We start from the raw sequence: 21,956 nt of genomic DNA, 5'->3' as shown, positions 1-21,956 counted from the left end.
TCTCAACTCATGGCAGATACGGCTCTGCTTTTATCAAATAGATAGTAGAAGTGTAAAATAATCAAAATTGGAATGATTTTTTTATTTTTTTTTTTGCTAAACTAGAGACTTGTACAGCTAAAGAAAGGATCTAAGATGAGAAAATCACTTCTGTCAAAACTGACAACCCAATGGGGCCTCATTAAAATTGGGGAGGGGCACCTTACAGAGAAGCATTGTTATAGCTTAAAGGCAATGTTAAGTTTGATAATGTAATCATAAGACATACTGGTTAAAGGGGTTATCTGGGCAGCAATATTTTTTGTAACTAGAGTCCAGAAGGGGGTAAATAAAATAATAAAAAATAAAAAGTGTGCGCTCTGTTACATGGCAACAGCATGGTCACAGTTCAGAGAGGAAATCAGAAAGTGATCAGATCAATAGAGAGAATAACAGTACAGGGATGTAGGTTATATGAACTAAAAAACAAACAGTGCTTTAGTACTCCTTTACATTCAGTATATGTAGGTGCTACACATCCAATTTTACTAACTTTGCTATCAACTTTACTTTGTAAGAAAACTCATTTGGGGGTAGGATCACAATGCATACTGAGAATTTCCCACTGCAGGAAATCTGCAGGGCAGCATGAAAAATGCAGCACATTTTACCATGAGCAGACACACAAGGCTTCCACGCTGCAGCCCTGTGTGTGTAGTGAGGTTTAGAGGCGGTCACAGTCATGCAAGTGTGGTGTCCCGGTACCGTATTGCATACCGTACTTTGTGTGGTGGTCCCCAAAGTCAGAGTAACTACGTTCAGGTAGGGTTACCCCAGGTGGGACAGCCCCTAGTCGCCTCTTTTCTACTTTAATTCTATAATGTTTCTATGTACATATTTAATAATAATGTATATTTAATATAATGTATAGTATGCTTACCTTGTTAGCGTCGCAGGACCTTTGGTCATGTGACTGTGTTGATTCCTCTATGGTATGTTAGAGGACCTTTGGAGGTCCTTGGGTCACATGCTACCCATAATTCTATGTGAAGGTGATTGACACAAGTATTGGACCAATTAGCTCTAGTCCAGCCCCTGCCCATATAAGGGAGCTGTAGCCAATTATCGCTCTCTTGGGTTGCTGCTCTCGTGGATGCCGGACTAGCAGGACGGCTCTCCGCAACTTTCAAAGACACGCTAGGCCAGAAAACCTACCAGCCTCAGCCTAAACTAAACCGTGAGTTCTAAACTAATCCCCGCTAAAGCTAGCGTGACTACTGGACCAAAACTAAATCCCCTAAATCCTGTGGAACAGCGCATATCAGTCTAAGGACTCTAAAATGCTTAAGGTCCCAACCACTGTCAATCTCCAAGAGACTTTGCATGTATAGAGACTGTTCCGGTTATGAAGCTTGCATAAAATCTTCAGTAAAGTTCCGACTGTTTTCAGCAAACTCTCTGGTTGTGGACATTCAATTATTCTATACCTCCCTACGCTCTTGGAAAGGGTGGCGGTAGGACAAGCATTACAGAGGAGCCCTCACCCTGGCGTCACGAATAGAAAGGGTTAACCAGACACCCTTTAGTCACCGCACAGCTGCACCGCATATAACCCTACTCCCCCAGGCTATCACACAAGCGCACTGGAACTGCCTTTAAACTTTACTGCGCACACAGGGCTGAGGAAGCCCTCTTGGTCTGCTCATAGCAAAATACGCTGAAAAAACAGTGAAAGGGATGCAGTACTAAACCAATGCAGTGGCCCTCAGGATCTTTGGGAACCTCAGAGGTAAGTCCTATAGATATACAATAACTATATGTTAGATGTTATTAATCCATCAAACTAAATAAAATGGTGAGTAGTAGAGATCGACAGATTAGCGGTTTGGCCGATATTATCGGACGATATTCACGATTTTGGACGTTATCGGTATTGTTAATTACCTTGCCGATAATGCCCAAAACCGCACCGCCCCGCCTTGGCCAGAGACCACCGCCACCACTGCCCCATTACCTCCCCCATCCCTGGTTTTATAATTACCTGTTCCCGGGGCCCAGGCTACTTCTGGCTCCTGCGGCGTCCTGTGTTATGCTGTGCGCTGCGCAATGACGAGTGACGTCCTCAACGCGATGTTACCGTCAGTGCGCACAGTGACAGCTCAGGAGGACGTCGCCGGAGCCAGAAGTAGCGCGGACCCTGGGAACAGGTAATTATATAACCGGGAATTGGGGAGGCAACGGGGCAGCGGCTGCGGTGGTCTCTGGCTGGGCGTGGTGGTGGTGAGGGGCGGTCGCGGTGGCGCTGATAGGACTCAGGAGGACCCCAGGACAGGAAGGGAAGAGAAGCGGATGGCGGTCTCTGGCACTGCAAAAGCCTCTGCAGTTCATTGATTTAAAGTGCCCACTTTAAATCAATGATCTGCAGCGGTGTCTCCGGGGGGAAATAGCCGATAACTTATACCTCCACCGAGTATTGGTATCGGCCCTAAAAAAACCATATCGGTCGATCCCTAGTGAGTAGCATTGTAAATATGCAGCTTCCTACTGGGAAACCCTGGAAGGTCTGTGGTTGGGTATCCTCTAACCAATGCCTTGTTGCATACCGTATGTGCTTTTGGTATTTATTTAGGGATTTTTACCAATTTGCACTTTTTTTTTATTTGCCCATTTTTACAGCTAAACAAATGGTAAATAAACAAAACTTACAACAATAACCATATGGCTAAGAAGACAGTAAAAAAATTATAGTTCCACCAGTAAACTATATAAAACAATACTTTTTAGTAGACATGCATATAAGAGCTTGGAAAATAAAAAAAATCTAATATAATCAAGGTATCCAAACATACCACACTCATCCCATTAGCCTGAGCAGAGATCAGGGGCAGGTTGGGCTTTCAACCATGTGATTTAAGATACCTTGGACATTATTAGTATTTTATTTTTATATAGAAACTTTATTAGCAGAATGTTACAACAATTGACATGAGCATCCCTAGCCAGGAAAAGACTCAAAGATGAGGCTATAACGGTCCCTCTATACCTTATAAACAGGGTTGCTTGCACAATGTGAGAGAGACGGAATGTGCCACAGGGAAAAAATGGATAAACAACAAGGTGGGCTATGAAGTTTTCTTATAAAGAGGGTTGGTAATGACCACTGTGTAGCCAGGTTCTATTCCAGTGTGGTCTTAAAATAAAAGGACAAATCCAGTAACCAATCTCGGACGAGGCAGTTAGGTTGTACCATCTTACATGATGCATTTGCATACTTCCAGCAGCCTAAGGCCATGTTCACATGTCGGAATTCCTGTGCCGAATTCCGCATTGGAATTCGGCATGGAGATTCCGCTGCAGCAGAGTGCTGCTCTGTGCACACAGCGGAATTTCTGTGCCAGATGTTTCTGCCACGGAAATTGAACCTGTTCATTCTTTGTGCATACACCGCTCAGAATGCATAGCTGTCTAGGAGACGACACATTCCTCTGTTCCACTGCGGCCCGCAGTCTGTGAAATGTCCTCACAGAGATTTTGCGTGTGAACATTCCAGCGTGGGAACAAAGCCTTAGAGAGACAAAGAGTACCATTAGCCACCCTCAGTCTGTTGTGGTTCCAAAAAAATTTGGTGAAGCAGGAATGTATCTGATTTATGTCTACAGTACATGGTGAAGGAGCAGCGAAATGTAGGGGATAAAAGGTGTTTTGTGGAAACCCGCCATTTTGACTAGGTGAATTGCACCTGTCAAGGACAATGGCAGGCTGGAGATAGTTCCCTTTTCATTTTTGCAATTAGTGTAGGGGCAATTAGAATCATAGAGGGACAGTGAAGCGGAGAACAGCCTATTTTGATGCCCAGAAAGGTAATGCAATTCTTGCCTATTTGAATAAAGGGTATCAGAGAGGAGGAAAGTGATTTATTAACATAGAGGAGTTGCAACTTGTCTATGTCAATTTTATATCTTTACCCAAAGACTTAAATGGGCACTGTCAGATTCAAAAACTTTTTATATGTTGTACGTCGTGGCAAAATAGTAACCTTGCTAATATACTTCATATGAAAATTGTATTTCCTTTTTATAGAAATCCTGGCTTATAAAGAAAACCCCACTAGTTGTCCTCATACCAGCCAGATAATCACTTCCGGCTGCAACATCATCTTTGTTCAAGCTGAAGCACAGGCATGGACAAAGTCCTGTAAGTGAGGGCGGGACTAGCACTCCTCTGTGCTCACTACTATCCTATCAGACTGCAGAATGAAATCAGGGAGGAGGGGTTACAGAGCAGCCTGCAGTGATTGGATGAGGAGACCCAGCACAGCAGGAGGAAGATGAGTCAAGCAGAGTGAGGGCAAGAGACATGCCCCCTCCAAAGCACAGGGTGAAAAACTAAGGGAGCAACAGAAAGAAGGTATTTGTGAGAGAAATATAGGTGCTGTAACATGTAGATCAAGATGATGGTCAACGTAGAAAACAAAAAAATAAATTAACATGGGATACTAAGGAAAACAGTGCCTAACCTACTCTAAGGCTAAGCCCCCTGGTAGTGATCTTTGCCTACCTTTTGGAGTACCCACCCTAATAATAGGGTGGCCCCAACCTCAATAACAGTCCCTTCCTGTTATATTTTGAGGGGGAAATGGATGGGCGGGCGCTTCGGATGCTGGCTAACTTTATTGCTGCGGGTAGAGCGGCGCCCCCATAAAGAGTGTGCTCTAGGCGGCTGCCTATTTTATCTATAGGTAGAATCAGCCCTCGTTAGTTGTCCAATAAATTAATGTCAGGTGGTAATTAATACCAACACAATTCTAGATCCCACTAATTTCTATGCATTTCGCTTGGGAATGGAATACCAAGTTAATCAGTGAAAAAAACAAAACAAATGGAATCTGTTGTTCAAAAAGCAAGGATACCAAAACCCCAAGAAAATAAAATGCATCAATTCATTCTCAGGGGCACTGCAAACTGCAATAAAAATATATGGACATATAGGGGGAGATTTGTCAAAACCTGTCCAGAGGATAAGTTGCTGAGTTGCCCATAGCAACCAATCAGATCGCTTCTTTAAGTTTGCAGAGGCCTTGTTATGCTATGGGCAACTCAGCAACTTTACCTCTAGACAGGTTTTGACAAATCTCCCCCATAGTGTGTACCCATCTGCCATGGGTGCATGACATTTAATAAAATGAGTATAAGACATCTATTACATGATATATGGTTGGTGATCACACTTCAAGCAACTCTTAGAGCAATGGAAAAATATCATAGGAAGATGTAAGACCAACAGACCAAAAGTGTGGGAACTAATCTCCACAGAACCTGCCGGACAAACATTTTAGGCTCTGCACTTTTCCAGCACTTATAGTGCCCCAAAAAGTAATAATGCCCCCCGTAGGGATTACCAGCCCCCACGTATAGCACCCATATAGCAGTAGGCTTTGACTGAAGTTAGTTACCACCACTGTCCGACTCCAAAGCGGCGGCTGTTCTGCTCCTCTTAAGAGGGCAGAGAGAGGGACGTCACCATTGGCTGAAGTAATTCTCGTGTGTCTTCTAGCAGACATGCTTGTATGTGGCATGTCTGCTCCCAGCAGCCACTGCTCCATTAAAGGTAGTAGAGGCAGCTTCATTCTTTATGTGACAGTGACTTGAGTGACTTGACTTGAGTACACACTGTATCAAACCCTCCTCATCAAATTACCTTTCTCATTATACACTGGAACAAACTATCCTCATTGCACAACCTTCCTGATACACTGCAACAAACCCTCTTCGTGGAATTAACATCTTGATAGTAGACTATGACCTTCTCATTTAGTTACCTTACTACAGGGGTGACACACTGATAACACACTGTAACAAACCTCCTCCTTATGCAACTACCTTACTACTTGGGTGACACTGAGGAGCAGACACCATCACACCCAACACAACAGCAGTGACTGTGCAGGAAACATGTGACCTCCCCTCCAGCTCAGCCCCCCCCCCCTCCTCCACAGCATCACCACAGGTCCTTTAGCCACCATCTCTGCTATCCTTCACAGCTGAGCTCCACCCCCAACTGGATGGTGACATCATCACAAGTCCTCTAGCAGATCGGGTCAGGTTGGGGTGGAGGTGGTGGGGTGCTCTCTGCCACAGCTGCTGTGGTCTGCATATAAATAAAGAAAAAGCAGAGGGAGGGAAAGCATAATTCAAGGGTTGGTCCTGCAGGACTACTTTAAAGGGAACAGCGTATCTGCTCTGAAAAAGTGCAGGAACGCCAATCCCATGCATATTCCTGCAGGACTCGAGCCCTGTATATATGTTTGCTTGCTAAGATCCCTTCACCGACTTCTCCCAAGAAGATACAAATGCTGTAGAAGAAACCAAAAAGAATATATTGGAAAATGATCAAAACCTTAGTGTCTGTCTTTATTACTATCTACAGTGACCCCTCGACCTACGATGGTCCCAACATACAATAATTTCAACATGCGATAGCCTCTCAGAGGTGAGAGGCCATCGCATGTTGAAGGCAGCATCAACATACGATGCTTTTGTATGTCGGGGCCATCGCATAAGCGGCTATCCGGCAGCGCTGACTTTCAGCTGCCACCGGATAGCCGTTTACGGTGCCCCGTGTGGTCCGCTGTCCTCAGGGCTCCGACGCGCCCTCTTCGGGATCCCCTGCATCATCAGCGCTCTCCATCGTCGTCATCACGTCGCTGCGCACGCTGTCCCGTCATCCAATAGGAGCGGCGTGCGTAGCGACGTGATGGTGGCGACGGAGAGAGTGGATGCCGGGGAAGCAGAGGTCTTGCCGGAGCGTCGGGAACACCTCGGGGACGCGGCGACAGCGATGGACGGCGACATCCCGGGCAGCAGTGACGAGCGATGACTGTCCGTAGCGGCGGGGACAGGTGAGTACAACTTCCTCTAACAGTGGTCTACAATCTGCGAACCTCCAGATGTTGCAAAACTACAACACCCAGCATGCCCGGACAGCCAACGGCTGTCCGGGCATGCTGGGTGGTGTAGTTTTGCAACATCTGGAGGTCCGCAGGTTGTAGAACACTGTCCTATACATTACATTGCACGGATCCCTCAACATGCGATGGTTTCAACAAACGATGGTCCGTTTGGAACGGATTACCATCGTATGTTGAGGGAACACTGTGGAATTTCTCATCTCCCATTAAAGGGGTACTTCAGTGGAAAAACATTTTTTTTTAAATCAACTGGTGCCGCAAAGTTAAACAGATCTGTAAATCACTTTTATTAAAAAATGTTATGGAAATCCTTCCAGTATTTATCAGCCGCTGTATGCTACAGAGGAAGTTCTTTTCTTTTTGAATTTCTTTTCTGTCTGACCACAGTGCTCTCTGCTGACAACTCTGTCCATGTCAGGAACTGTCCAGAGCAGGAGCAAATCCCCATAGCCAACCTCTCCTGCTCTGGACAGTTCCTGACATGGACAGAGGTGTCAGCAGAGAGCACTTTGGTCAGGAAGAAAGGAAATTCAAAAAGAAAAGAACTTCCTGTAAAGCATACAGCAGCTGATAAGCACTGAAAGGATTCATATTTTTAAATAGAATTTACAAATCTGTTTAACTTTCTGGCACCAGTTGATTTAAAAAATTGTTTTCCACCGGAGTACCTGTGTAACTTCAACTCTGCTCTTCACTTATACCCTCACAGGCTCACTTACACCATGTGATCTGTTTCAGGCACATATGGCTCCAGTACTAAGTTCAGTAGTTCTCACTACTTACATTTTTACAATAAAACATACAATAAAATACAGTAAGTCAGTAAGATTCTTGTAACAGAGTAATGATGACCCCCATATACATTTGTTAGCACTCATTCAGCTAACACATGTAAAAGTGAATGCATGTAATAGGTGTCCCAGAAGTCAACCTATTATACTTAGATGTCCATGATAAAGTTGCAGTTGGGACCCCCCCATGACAGCAGACTGATTGGTACCAATTCGGCTGACATTGGTCCTTTTTTTGTGGTGATACAAGCCTATATCCAGCCAAGTCCAGTCAACTTTGTCAAATGCTTTCCTAGCATCTAACGCTAATAGGGCTGGGACCTGGCTGGAATACGGCCGTTCCGAATCTGCTTCTTGCACTGCCAGAACAGTGCTCAGATTCATCACCGCTGACCTCCCTTTAACAAATCCTACCTGGTGTAGGCCGATTAATTTGGGGAGAACCAATGCTAATCTATCTGCTTAGATTCTGGAGATCAATTTGACGTCCGCATTTATCAATGAATTTGGACAAAATCTGCTGGATAAGGTGGGATATTTCCTTTGCTTGTGAAGATCCTTAAAGGGGTTATCCAGGAAAAAACTTTTTTTTATATATATATCAACTGGCTCCAGAAAGTTAAACAGATTTGTAAATTACTTCTATTAAAAAATCTTAATCCTTTCAGTGCTTATGAGCTTCTGAAGTTAAGGTTGTTCTTTTCTGTCTAAGTCCTCTCTGATGACACGTGTCTCGGGAAACGCCCAGTTTGGAAGCAAATCCCCCTAGCAAACCTCTTCTAAACTGGGCGTTTCCCGAGACAGGTATCATCAGAGAGCACTTAGACAGAAAAGAACAACCTTAACTTCAGAAGCTCATAAGTACTGAAAGGATTAAGATTTTTTAATAGAAGTAATTTACAAATCTGTTTATCTTTCTGGAGCCAGTTGATATATATATATAAAAAAATTTTTTTCCTGGAATACCCCTTTAATATCAGATAGATTCCTGGAAGTCAGAAGTATAACGGACAATAATGTTGGACCAATATCTTTGACTAATACTGTATAACATTCCCTAGAATACCTGTCTGGGCCTGGGGCTTTGTTATTCGTTAGACATTTCGTTGCTTGCATCTAACTAAATGGAAGTGTTTAAAAGCATCCAATCCTCATCTGTTAGAGGGAAGGGAGCATCTCAAACCTGCCTGGGCAATAGTGTCATTTGGTGGGCAGGAATCGAGTCGGTTCAACCTTCCGCTGCCTCCTCCTCATATTTGCCAGTAGTTTACCTGACTTATTTCCAAATTTGTAGAAGTCTGCCAGAAAATAATCCATGTGAAAAGATTCAATAACATCCTGTGAAATTTAAAAATCATGTTGGGCCTGAATCCCCAATCTCTTAGTGGTGTTTCTCGTGTTTGTCAGAAAGTTGGTGAAAGCCTTTCTGAAAGCCTGGCATATTCCTCACTAACTTTCTTCTTATACGCACAGACTTAAACTGTTTCTTTCCCTTAAAGGGGTACTCCATTGCTCAGCGTTTGGAACAAACTGTTCCGAACACTGGAGCCGGCGCCGGGAGCTCGTGACATCATAGCCCTGCCCCCTCATGAAGTCACGCCCTGTCCCCTCAATGCAAGTCTATGGGAGGGGGAGTGACAGACTTGCATTGAAGGTTTGGGGTGTGACGTAATAAGGGGCGGGGCTATGACATCACAAGCTCTCGGCGCTGGCTCCAGCATTCGGAACAGTTTGTTCCAAACGCTGAGCAGCGGAGTACCCCTTCCACACTGCTTTTGCAGCCTCCCAAAAAGAATGAGCTGCATTTAAAATGGAGTACTTAATCCACCAGTTTTACAAAAATGTTACATTTTGGGCTTAATATGTGGGAAACGCCAGAGCACACCCATCTCTGGTATGTAAGTGTGAGCAGTGTTTAAGCTAATAAGGGCATAGTCCGAAATTACAACATCATAAATGCATTCTTCTCATAGCCTTTGGAGGAGAGTCCTGGAGGTCACGACCAATAAGCATCTAAAAAGTGGGTGAATTTCCTTTTTGCTAGTTTATAAAAGCACCAGGAATCAACTAAGCCAGTTTAATGCAATATAGAGGGCAACATGATCCCCAGTTCCTCATTTTCTATCCTCTGATGAATGTAAGACCGTATTAAGGTCACCTCCCAACCTTGTCAGTCTCTCGGTCACACATTAAACGTGACTCCACTGCTGAGAAAAATGTCTCTTTACGCAGCTATGGGGCATGAATATTGTAGATACTAAGTTTTCCCTCTTTAGTTTCCAATAAGATATTTAGCACCTTCCCTTCTCTATCTTCCCAATAAGTAAGAATGGCATGTACCTGTCTCCTATGTAACAGAATAGCAACCACACCTTTCCTGCCTACTATCAGGGAGCCCAGAACCTGATCTTCCCACGTCTCTATTAATATGTAGAAATCCTCACTTAACAGGGGAGTCTCCTCTAGGACCGCTACATCCATCTTTAGCTTCTGAAGGTGACGGAGTACTTTAGTCCGTTTATCAGGTTTCAAGAAATAATCTTCATAAATTAAATTATGTGGAGGGAGAGGGAGAGGTGCTGGACAAACCTGCAATAGTTAATAGCATTGGGTCTCCACATATACTGTCACTACCAATGACATAGAAATAATATCTTCTTCGGATCAAACATGAGAAACAAACAGAACAAGAAACTAACAACAAAAACTAACAACAATTATTAGACATCTCTGCCCAGCAGAGAGGTTAGACATGGAACAATAGGGAAGAAAACCCTTATAGGGGTACTCTGCTCCTAGACATCTTATCCCCTATCCAAAGGATAGGGCATATAATGTCTGATCATGGGGGGCACGCCGCTCGGACCCCCGCTATCTCCGGGCCGGCACTTCGGCATTCTGAACACGGAAGCTTGCAGCTACACCCCCTGGAAATGTTCTCAAAAACAAAGCACTGAGAAAGAGACACAAACTCCTACAAAATCTGAAGTGCTAAGCAACATACGGCTAGCACTAGCAGTGGAGTGAGAAGAGTCCTTTACGTCACCTAGGTGACATTCTGCTTCATTCGTTCCCTTATCTTAGCATCATGGTGGAGAGATTAAAGGACAACACGAGTATGGATTGGGCAAGTAGTTTTTGTCACTTAATTCCAGAGGGTTGTACATTTAATAAGGATTAAATACATGAATGTGACACAGAGTAAATGACAGAGTGATATAGAGGGAGAGAGGGCCCTGCCCGGAAAGGCTTACAATATACAAGATTTTCCACTGCTAAAAGTCCATCATCAAAGGAGACCCTCTCAGCAACATCTTCTGATTGACTCATTAAGTGTCCACTAAGGGTTGTGGAGATATGGGTTGTGTTGGTCATGCGACCCATGAAACAAAATCCAGTAGTGTATAGTGACAGTATTATCCAAATCCCATACTCCAGAGGTAAAACATATGTACGATTATGAGCTCGGTAGGAAGTGATCACTAGAAGAGTCCTAGAAATGTATAGCAGGGCAAGTGTGGCTGAGATAGGGAGGCAGAGGCCTCGGTCTTCAGCCAGGATACCCCTTCTGTGGCCCAACCAAATTCACACGGTAGTTGGTTAAAAAATACCCACCTGAGCTCTAGAGAAGAGGAAGCAGTACAGTATAGAGTCTCTGAGAAGATTATGTGACAGGGCTTCAGTAGCAAGCCACCTCACTGCCAAGGGCCAGAGCTGTATATCTGCGGTGCAGTACAAGATAGGCACCAAGGTCAGGCAAGTCTGTCTGATATAGGGCCCAGAGAGACTTAGGAGAGGGCCATACTAAGTGCTAAAAGTGCACAGCAGAAGGCATGGGGAACATAAGAATACCGTCCCACACTGACATGGAAGTCTGAGGGATTGGCGCAGAGTGCGGCACGTGCATGCTGCAGGGCATGGCCAGAGAAGATCAGGCAGGCAGCTGTGGTATCCCGGTACAGGACATGGTCAGGTAGAGGAAGACTCAGGAAGAGTCCCTGCAGCCCATAGGGCTCTCCTGCAGGGCTTCACCCCTTGCTTATTAGCTACACCTTATATAAATGCATTGTAAATGTATTGTACATATTGGCCCTCATTTACTAAAGGAGAACTGACGTTTTTTCTCAGTTATTGCGCCCAAAGTTTGGTCGCATCCCACGTGCGACCAAATCTGCGCCCCAAATTTAGGCGCACGACCTACATTTTCAAAAACACTCGGAGAGTTTAATTTAACCTACAAAATGAGCGTGGTTTACTCAAAAATGGGCGTTAACCCGACAAAATGGAAAAATCACTCGGAGTAATCGTGAAATTACTTTGAAAAAAGTGTGATTTCTCAACTTTGAAAAACCGACAGCCCAGGGGTCGAGTGAAAATGGAAAAATTGAGTGTTTTTGAGGAAGGGACAGCTGACCATTGTGGTTCATGATTAAATTACTTGTTTTATACTTTAAAAGCATTTTTAACCCCTCAATGCTTTTATGATTAAATTATGTAATAGATTTTTATTTTATTTTGGGGAGTAGTCTGGCTTGGCATAAAATCCCGATCAACTTTTTAAATTTCATAACAGGAGCTAAGCGGATATCAGGGAACATTACCTGAAAAAGGTGATGTAATGAGCTTCTTTGCATATTCCCCTACCCAGAATGCCCGCAGAGTGCTTAATGGCCTTCTGAAGCTCCGTTACACCAGGAGTGGTGGCCTCGCCCTGAGGTAAATACTCAACCCCTTTAGCTGCTCTCAGGCCTCTTACCCCAGCCAAGCCACATCACCCTGCTCTGTACTGACGAGTGGCAAAAACCACGAAACAGCTGTCTGCAGATGGGTAGAAACTTCCCTTTTGGGGAGTAGTCTGGCTTGGCATAAAATCCCGATCAGCTTTTTATATTCCTTAACAGGAGCTAAGCTGATACCAGGGAACACTACCTGAAAAGGTGATGTCATGAGCTGCTTTGCATATTCCCCAATATATATATATATATATATATATATATATATATTTTTTTTTTTTTTTTTTAAACTTTTGGGTTGTTAACCCATTAACAATCATGAATGTAAAGTTACATCCTTGTGCAGAGTAACTTTACTTTATTTATTTGGTTTAATTTTTATTTTTCCAGTGCGACACTTTTTATTCCCGTGCAACAGAATTTAATATCGTGCTACACAAAAAAACCTGACACATGTGACAGATTAGTAAATCACAAGGAAAAAAAAGACGAGTACACTGAAAAAAAAAAACAACCTAACCGACACTCCAGTCTTTGTAAATGAGGGCCATTGTCTATTCTATATAAAGTCGTACACATGTATAAAATGTATTGGACCTTCCTGGGTCATGTGATACTGTCATGTGGTGTACCCAGAGTTCCCTGGGTTCAGGACCTACAGGCTTGGCAACCAATGGGCTGTAGTCCAGCCTCCTTAGTATATAAGGGGCTGTAGTCTCTAAATTCACTCTCTTCTCTCCTGGATCTAAAGCGAGCACAATCTCAGCATATACTACTAAATTCATCTCATCTAGGCCAAAGCCTAAGGAACCTGCAGCCACTAAAACCGTGAGTTACCAAGCTCTATCTACAATTCCTAGTGACTACTATTCAACTCAAGCATATAATTAGTAGCACAGTGGCCTGCATAAATCTCAATACTACAAGTCCCAGCAAGCCTGTGAGGTATCCTACATCCAGGTTGCCTCTAGAGAAACTGCATAATTGTAAAGACTGTTCTATAAGAAGTTTAGGTAAAAGTTCCAGTTATCTCGTAATTCCTGCTGTGGACATTCCATTATTTCCTAGCGTTTCTGGGTTGGTTGTCGGCAGGGCCTTATACAGAAAACAACCACATCCTGGTGTCACGTCAAATCAGGGGTTAATAACACCTTACCCCACAGGGTTAATACTACCGGACCCTGCTACATCATTGCAACACCCCAGACACCTGTTTACCGATAGGTAATGGAGTAGGGTACACAAGTGTCACCGGCATATCACAGAGAGGTAAATCATCAGAAGCATGCCAGAGAACCAGGATGAAGTCAACATGTGGCGAGAACTACAGGGAAGATAGGTCACATCCCCTCCCAATTATTTCCATACTACTGTAACTGCAATGTATAGCCATGAACATTTAAGGGGTTAACACATGCATATACTTTCTAGAAAAAAGGTAGCAACTTGCTTTGATGCAGCCACTCTACTAAGAGTAAGAGAAAGTGTAGAGAGTTGAGAGCTAGCCTCTCTTGTAAGAGGATGTGTAAAGACTCTGTCTTTTCTGCTAGGAGGCGTGCAAGTCTGCCTATCCATATGAAGAGAGGAGAAGGCAAAGGAGAATAACAGCAGACAGCTTGGGATGATGACAACTTCTGCTAAGAATCCTGAACCATTTTAGGATTGACACTTGTTCCTAGAAGCGTAAGTTGTGCCAATTATAATACTGGTCTCTAATGGGGCAGATGTGCTTTGGGGCCCCCTTAGGCATAATATCACCTAGATCTTGAGCACCAGTACTTTTTGCTTTCTTACCTTAGTTTACCTCCTGCTGATAGGAAAAGTCATACATATATATATATATATACATACAGCAACAGAAGAATGCAGCAGCACACTGCCAGCACAAGGATATAGGTGAAACATGAACATGCAGATAAAACATGGAGAGCTATACAGCTATGGTGTAATAGATGCAAATGTGAAACTATGAAATAGTGAGGCACTTAGCTCGCAAATTTGTTTTTCCGCCGGCGGTCAAATAGCTTGGACCGTCCCACCGCGATAAGGTGGCCTAATTTGCGAGCTAAGTGCCTCACTATTTCATAGTTTCACATTTACATCTATTACACCATAGCTGTATAGCTCTCCATGTTTTATCTGCATGTTCATGTTTCACCTATATCCTTGTGCTGGCAGTGTGCTGCTGCATTCTTCTGTTGCTGTATATCTAGCCTAGTAGCGTGCACCTGTAGGCCAGGTCCATATAATAGTTTGGTATCAACTAAAGTGCTGGCTGACTTATTATTTGTCTATATATATATATATATATATATATATATATATATATATATCCTGTTAATGGACCCTGAAAAACTAAGTCAGGTAATTGTCCTAAAAGGTAGCCTGCCAGTATTACAGCACCTACCTTATAGGTTTACAGGCTATAAGGAGTATAGTAAGAAATCTAGAACTGCTGCCCGTGACAAGTAGATTGGGACTTGTGACTTCTGCAGCATAGGCTTCACATCATTTTTCAGCCGGCAAGATGTTGACACTCTCATCCCCCTTCTCATATGCATCTCCCCACACAGGTGTCCTGGATCCACTGTCCCAGTTTTAAACTTTGGGTTCTGTCCTAGATGTGCACCCTCTTTCCTCCTCGAGGTGACCATTGGGACTAGAGGCATCACATGGGCCCCAGTGCAAAATCTGTATTAGTATAGGGCCCCTCACATACCATGTGCCATGATGCCTTCTTATGTGAAAGGGGCCTGGATGTGACCGTTACCTCTTTATTCACTAAAGCTACTCACATGATAAGAACCCAATACATAGAACCATACTGCACATTACAAGCATGTCAAATCTTACTGGAGACATAACTAGTGCAGTCAGCAGGTGGCAGCATTACTCAGCAAGAGAATCAGTATCCTGAATAAGTGATGCCTCATTATATGTTTCCACATAGCAAATATATTGCAGGTTGCATACAAGGAAATCCACAGGTAAAACGTCATGTATTGGGTTAGATCTGCTCCCAATGCTGTGAACTGATCTATTACACGTTGCGGATTTTACCTGTAGATTTCCTTATGTAAAATCCACAGCATATACTTTACGGCCTGATGTACAATATTTCCCCTAGTTTTCCCTTTTCAAAGTGAATTTCAAATAAAGTTACCCTCGTATATATTAATGCTGGAGAAATCGCTTTTTACCTACATAAGTCTGTGTTTGGGGTACTGTGAGTTAAAGGAAAACTGTCATATGTTTTCTCCCTCACTATCCACAGGTACCGGTGGATAGTGCGGGAGACGCTGAACATTTTGAGTCCTACCTTGCCCGGATGACCTGCGCCGTTTGCCCGTTATAGCAGTTTTTCTGTATATTTAAATTAGCTGCTAACTGGTTCTGGCGGGGTTACTGCCTTCATCTGGCACTGTGATGTAACCGCCGCCCGGCCTGCAGCACCACCCGGCTAATGAATATTCATATAATGTCTTACACTCTCCTTCTCATCCCGGCCGATACTGCGCATGTGCAGGATTTCCTACAATACCCGGAAGCGGTCTTCAGCGCTGCCTCATTAGTCCGGAGCTGCGCTGGAGTAAATGCCACATATGCGCAGTATCGGCCGGAATGAGAAGGAGCGTGCCTAAGACATTATATGAATATTCATCAGCCTGGCGGTGCTGCGGGCCGGGCGGCTGTTAAGTCACAGTGCCAGATGAAGGCGGTAACCCCACCCGTGCCAGTTATCAGCTAATTTAAATATACAGAAAAACTGCTTTAATGGGTGAACGGCGCAGCGCATCCGGGCAAGGAAGGACTCAAAATGTTCAGCGTCTCCCGCACTATCCACCGATACCTGTGGATAGTGCGGTAGAAAAGATATGGCAGTTTTCCTTTAAAGGGTTACTCCAGCATTTTAACACTTATGCCCTTTGCACAGCATAGGGGATTAGTGGTCTGACCACTGGGACCCCCTGCAATCTCCTTAAAGGTGCCCCCACTCTCCTCATGCACAGAGCGGAGGTTGACATGCATTTTCTATGGGAGCGCCAGAGACAGCCGGGTGCCCTATGCATAGTGTATTGTGCCGCAGATCTGTAAGTAAAAGTGCAAGAACTGTATCCTGTCTGCAACTGCATCCATACTAGTAAGTATCACTTACACGTGCAAAAAGCACAACAGATACTTTCTGCTCACAATATCTGCGGCAAAAACCTTCAGGTTAATTTAGCACCCTGTTACCTGGGTGTCCCGTCTCTGGTACATACCCAGTTAATGGCCAGAAGCCAGATGGCTCTGTTTATTATGTAGTAATAGCACCAGGTTACTGAGTGCAGCTCTCTTTCACTTCAATAGGAGCTGCACTGCAGTTACCTGGCACCACCATTACACAGAGAATGGAGCCGCCTGCCTACAATCCTTTACTGCGCATGTGCCAGGGCAAAGGTTCTGCTGCAGAGCCGCCGAGTATCGGCTGTTGTCACTCCACCGATGATGCATTGCGTTCAGTCCCTGGAAAACCCCTGTAAATTTTGCTGAGTGTTTGGCTACATGTAAGTTCATATTTCTGCTGAATATACCCCAAAGCTGTTTTTAGTCTCCCAATGTGGTGATTTAGAGAGAGGGGAGAAGGCGCCTCATGTGCGGGATCATGTGTGGGGATGTGACATTTGTAACACACATACAAAAATTATGTACCAAACCAAGCTCAATGTTGCATACATTTTTATCATACACAGGTATACTGTTTGTAACTATGTAAAACCAGCGAAAAATAAAAAAAAGTCTCAATATAAGTTTACAGAACACACCATACATTACTGATATATTCTATGGGTAGGGTCACATATAGCGCATCTGCAGCATATTTGATGCTGCGGATGCGCTACTGATCATCCCTAGAGCGTGCCTCCAGCTGTGCACTACTTTGTCTGCTCGTAGCAGCAATCTGCCGCTACTGGCAGGCACACAGTGATCTCCGAGTCTCAGCGCGCATGCGCAGTGTACTCACAGATATTGCGGTCACTCTCTGCCTAGCTCAGGAAGCAGGGGGACCGACCGTGATGTCTATGATTACACTGCGCATGGCGATTGCTGCTACGAGCAAACAAAGCAGACGCATGGGCTCAGCAGGAGGCACACTCTAAGGATGGCCAGTAGCACATCCGCAGTGTCAAATACTCTGCGGATGCGCTATGTTTGTGTTACATTCTTATACTGGTCAAATTTCATTTGACACAGTCACCATTGGAGAGGAATAAATTACTCAGCTTATGTCAAATGAAGTAAACAATCATACATTTATTTTAGGCTCATAGACAAATATGGCAAACAGAACAAACTAGTAAATCTTATGTAAATAACAGTTCTTGCTTAAGTATTACAATAATAACATTAGGAAGTATAGGCATGTTCTTAGAACAATCTCACCAACTGAGGGTTGTGTGGGCTGGATCCATCATGGAAAGTTCATCTAAGATGGCTTCCTCCTTCATCAGACTGGTCTGGCTCCACCTCCTTCCTCTTAGCTTGGCTTGGCTTCAATGGTCTCGCTTCATGATGTCCTCCTCGTCCTCCATGGATGAGGCTTCCTTAACCCCTTAAGGACAATGGACGTACTCCTACGCCCCTGGTTCCGAGTCCTTAAGGACCGAGGATGTAGGAGTACGTCCTGTCCATTCCCGGCCCCCGGCCGCTAGCCGGAGGGGAGCCGGTGCCCGATGCCTGCTGAAATCGTTCAGCAGGCATCGCGGCATATCGCCCAGGGGGGTCATTATGCCCCCCCATGTCGGCGATGGCCGCAGATCGCTGGACAATTCAGTTTAGCGATCTGCGGCGATTCCGGGTCAATCGGGTCTCCAGTGACCCGGTGAGCCGGAATTACTGGCTGATCGGGGCCGTCAGAGACGGCCCCGAACAGCCAGAGCCTGCAGGGGTGAGGTGGCACTGGTGCCACCTCACAATTGCCCTGATTCGTCGGCCGGATTCCCGGCCAACCAATCAGGGCGCCTGCTGCGAGTGTCACTCCCGCACCCCGCTCCGCCCCTCTTCTGGAGGACGTGAGCGGGTGCGGGACGTGCACCCCTGGTGCTGGGGACCCCGATCCCCGGCGTTAATGTTGGGATCGGGGCCCCAGGAGCGACGACGGCGGCGGCGGGACTGACCTGCAGCGTCGATCAGCAGCAGCAGGAGGTGAGTGACAGCCTCCTGCTATTGCTTAGCAACAGCTCCCAGCATGCAAAAAGGGCATGCTGGGAGCTGTAGTTATGCAACAGAAGGAGGCAGACCACCACAACTCCCAGCATTCCCTTATGGGCATGCTGCGACTTATGGTTTTGCAACAGCTGGAGGCACATTCTTTCTATGAAAAAGTGTACCTTCAGCTGTTGTGTAACTACAAACAGCTAAAGTGCATGCTGGGAGTTGTAGTGGTGCATCTACTGGTTGCATAACTACAACTCCCAGCATGCCCGTTGGCTGTCGGTGACTGCTGAGAGTTGTAGTTTTGCAACAGCTGAAGGCACACTGAGTTAAGTAGCAAACCAGTGTGTCTCCAGCTGTTGCATAACTACAATCCCCAGCATCCCCAGCCAAAGTAGTATGCCTCCCACTGTTGCATAACTACACCACCCAGCATGCCCTTCCGCTGTCCGTACATGCTGGGGGTTGTAGCTTTTGCAACAGCTGAAGGCACACTGGTTGCAAAACACTGAGTTTGTTGCCAAACTCGGTGTTTCACAACCAGTGTGCCTCCAACTGTTGCAAAACTACAACTCCCAGCATGCACTGATAGACCGTACATTCTGGGAGTTGTAGTTTTCCAACAGCTGGATGTCCCCCCCCCCCCCAATGTGAACGTACAGGGTACACTCACATGGGCGGAGGATTACAGTAAGTATCCGGCTGCAAGTTTGAGCTGCGGCAAATTTTCTGCTGCAGCTCAAACTGCCAGCGAGAAACTACTGTGAACCCCCCGCCCATGCGACTGTACCCTAAAAACACTACACTAACAAAATAAAATAAAAAGTAAAAAACACTATATACACATACCCCTACACAGCCCCCCTCCCCAATAAAAATGAAAAACGTCTGGTACGCCACCGTTTCCAAAACGGAGCCTCCAGCTGTTGCAAAACTACAACTCCCAACATGCACTTATAGACCCTACATGCTGGGAGTTGTAGTTTTGCAACAGCTGGATGTTCCCCCCCCCCCAATGTGAACATACAGGGTACACTCACATGGGCGGAGGATTACAGTAAGTATCCGGCTGCAAGTTTGAGCTGCGGCAAATTTTCTGCCGCTGCTCAAACTGCCAGCGAGAAACTACTGTGAACCCCCGCCTGTGCGACTGTACCCTAAAAACACTACACTACCACAAAATAAAATAAAAAGTAAAAAACACTACATATACACATTCCCCTACACAGCCCCCCTCCCCAATAAAAACGAAAAACGTCTGGTACGCCACTGTTTCCAAAACGGAGCATCCAGCTGTTGCAAAACAACTACTCCCAGTATTACCAGACAGCCACTGACTGTCCAGGCATGCTGGGACTTTTACAACAGCTGGAGGCACCCTGTTTGGGAATCACTGGCGTAGAATACCCCTATGTCCACCCCTATGCAAGTCCCTAATTTAGGCCTCAAATGCGCATGGCGCTCTCACTTTGGAGCCCTGTCGTATTTCAAGGCAACAGTTTAGGGCCACATATGGGGTATCGCCGTACTCGGGAGAAATTGGGTTACAAATTATGGGGGTATTTTCTGCTATTACCCTTTTTAAAAATGTAAAATTTTTGGGAAACCAAGCATTTTAGGTAAAAAATTTTTTTTTTTTTTTTTACATATGCAAAAGTCGTGAAACACCTGTAGGGTATTAAGGTTCACATTACCCCTTGTTACGTTCCCCGAGGGGTCTAGTTTCCAAAATGGTATGCCATGTGTTTTTTTTTTTGCGGTTCTGGCTCCATAGGGGCTTCCTAAATGCGGCATGCCCCCAGAGCAAAATTTGCTTCCAAAAAGCCAAATGTGACTCCTTCTCTTCTGAGACCTGTAGTGCGCCAGCAGAGCACTTTTCACCCCCATATGGGGTGTTTTCTGAATCGGGAGAAATTGGGCTTCAAATTTGGGGGGTATTTTCTGCTATTACCCTTTTTAAAAATGTAAAAATTTTGGGAAACCAAGCATTTTAGGTAAAATTTTTTTTTTCTTTTTACATATGCAAAAGTCGTGAAACACCTGTAGGGTATTAAGGTTCACTTTACCCCTTTTTACGTTCCCCGAGGGGTCTAGTTTCCAAAATGGTATGCCATGTGTTTTTTTTTGCGGTTCTGGCACCATAGGGGCTTCCTAAATGCGGCATGCCCCCAGAGCAAAATTTGCTTTCAAAAAGCTAAATGTGACTCCTTCTCTTCTGAGACCTGTAGTGCGCCAGCAGAGCACTTTTCACCCCCATATGGGGTGTTTTCTGAATCGGGAGAAATTGGGCTTCAAATTTTGGGGGGTATTTTCTGCTATTATCCTTTTTAAAAATGTAACATTTTTGGGAAACCAAGCATTTTAGGTAAAACATTTTTCTTTTTACATATGCAAAAGTCGTGAATCACCTGTGGGGTATTAAGGTTCACTTTAGACCTTGTTACGTTCCCCGAGGGGTCTAGTTTCCAAAATGGTATGCCATGTGTTTTTTTTTTGCTGTCCTGGCACCATAGGGGCTTCCTAAAGGTGACATGCCCCCCAAAAACCATTTGTCGCTCCTTCCCTTCTGAGCCCTCTACTGCGCCCGCCGAACAATTAACATAGACATATGAGGTATGTGCTTACTCGAGAGAAATTGGGTTTCAAATACAAGCAAAAATTTTCTCCTTTCTACCAATTGCAAAAATTCAAAAATTGGGTCTACAAGAACATGAGAGTGTAAAAAATGAAGATTGTGAATTTTCTCCTTCACTTTTCTGCTATTCCTGTGAAACACCTAAAGGGTTAATACACTTATTGAATGTCATTTTGAATACTTTGGGGGGTGTAGTTTTTATAATGGGGTCATTTATGGGGTATTTCTAATATGAAGACCCTTCAAATCCACTTCAAACCTGAACTGGTCCATGAAAAATAGCGAGTTTGAAAATTTTGTGAAAAATTTCCAAATTGCTGCTGAACTTTGAAGCCCTCTGGTGTCTTCCAAAAGTAAAAACTCATAAATTTTATGATGCAAACATAAAGTAGACATATTGTATATGTGAACCCAAAAATGTTTTATTTTGAATATCCATTTTCCTTACAAGCAGAGAGCTTCAAAGTTAGAAAAATGCAAAATTTTCATTTTTTTCATCAAATTTGGGGATTTTTCACCAAGAAAGGATGCAAGTTACCATAAAATTTTACCACTAAGTTAAAGTAGAATATGTCACGAAAAAACAATCTCAGAATCAGAATGATAACTAAAAGCATTCCAGAGTTATTAATGTTTAAAGTGACAGTGGTCAGAAT

General features: G+C 44.4%; 1 long non-coding RNA gene across 1 annotated transcript in view; it reads left to right on the top strand.

The window, feature by feature from the left end:
• Positions 1 to 21,956, top strand: part of LOC130296771 (uncharacterized) — a 62,184-nt gene that overhangs the window by 5,985 nt on the left and 34,243 nt on the right. The window contains exon 2 of the long non-coding RNA XR_008849283.1: positions 14,021 to 14,153. This is a non-coding gene — a long non-coding RNA (uncharacterized LOC130296771). The remainder of the gene's footprint in view (positions 1 to 14,020; positions 14,154 to 21,956) is intronic.

The sequence above is a fragment of the Hyla sarda genome, chromosome 12 (assembly GCF_029499605.1).
Source record: "Hyla sarda isolate aHylSar1 chromosome 12, aHylSar1.hap1, whole genome shotgun sequence".
Classification (NCBI taxonomy): domain Eukaryota; kingdom Metazoa; phylum Chordata; class Amphibia; order Anura; family Hylidae; genus Hyla; species Hyla sarda.
The sequence above is the reverse complement of the archived record's forward strand: the minus strand, read 5'-3'. Positions and strand labels throughout refer to the sequence as shown.